Consider the following 1,011-nt stretch of genomic DNA (forward strand, 5'->3'; position numbering starts at 1 on the left):
ATATATATATATATATACGGCGGGCTTCTTTCAGTTTCCGTCTACCTAGTCCACTTACAAGGCGTCGGTTGGCCCGTGGCTATAGTACAAAACACTTGCCCAAGGTTCCACGCAGTGGGACTGAACCCGGAACCATGTGGTTGGTAAGTAGGCTACTTACCAGACAGCCACTCCTGCCCCTATATAGCCGTGGTATATATATATACATATACTAGCTGACGTACCCGGTAATTCCAGGGAAAGCGGGGCTTATCCCTTGGTTCCGTTCTCATAATTGTTTCACTAATCCAATAACAACAATACAAAGTATGTAGCCCTTAAAACAGCTTTTGTGCATTTACAGAGAATACCTAACTATATTACACAGGATCTTGCTTTTAGGAATTCCCAATAAGTTATGAATACCCAAATTGTGAAGTCAGTAATGTAAAAACATGAAATTAGTTACCCGATAGTAAGAATTCAAACAAAGTATTCTCCAAAAGGGCTTTATTGCGTTCCAGAGTATATAGAAATTATGGGGACATACTAATAAGTTATGTATATTAAAATCGTGAAGCATGTGACGTAATAACATGGTAATCAGATATGAGATAATAACACTTGAAAGTAAATAACTCAGAAAAGGTTTTCGTACGTTCCTAGAGAACATTACCCTCAGAGACGCTTGTGTTTATATATTCGTGAATAAATCACCAACCGAAATACGTGGATCTGTTTAATGGTTGTACTGGATAAATAGTGAAAATATCTCTAACAGTTCAAATACTAAGAAATATGCATACTAAATTTGATTTATACCAAATAATTTAGGAAAATGAATGGGTTATTTCCCTTGGCTATTTTTAAGGATCCCCTCTATCGATTTTTTCAACAACCTGAGTATTCTATGAGGTTTCTAGACATGAGATCTACTCACGTATCAAGTTTCATGAAAATCGATAAAACGATGTAGGAGTTATCTCACAACTCCACAAACACACCCACCGACAGAATTTTAGTATATATATA

The sequence above is a fragment of the Octopus bimaculoides genome, chromosome 1 (genome assembly GCF_001194135.2).
Source record: "Octopus bimaculoides isolate UCB-OBI-ISO-001 chromosome 1, ASM119413v2, whole genome shotgun sequence".
NCBI classification, from domain to species: Eukaryota; Metazoa; Mollusca; class Cephalopoda; order Octopoda; family Octopodidae; genus Octopus; species Octopus bimaculoides.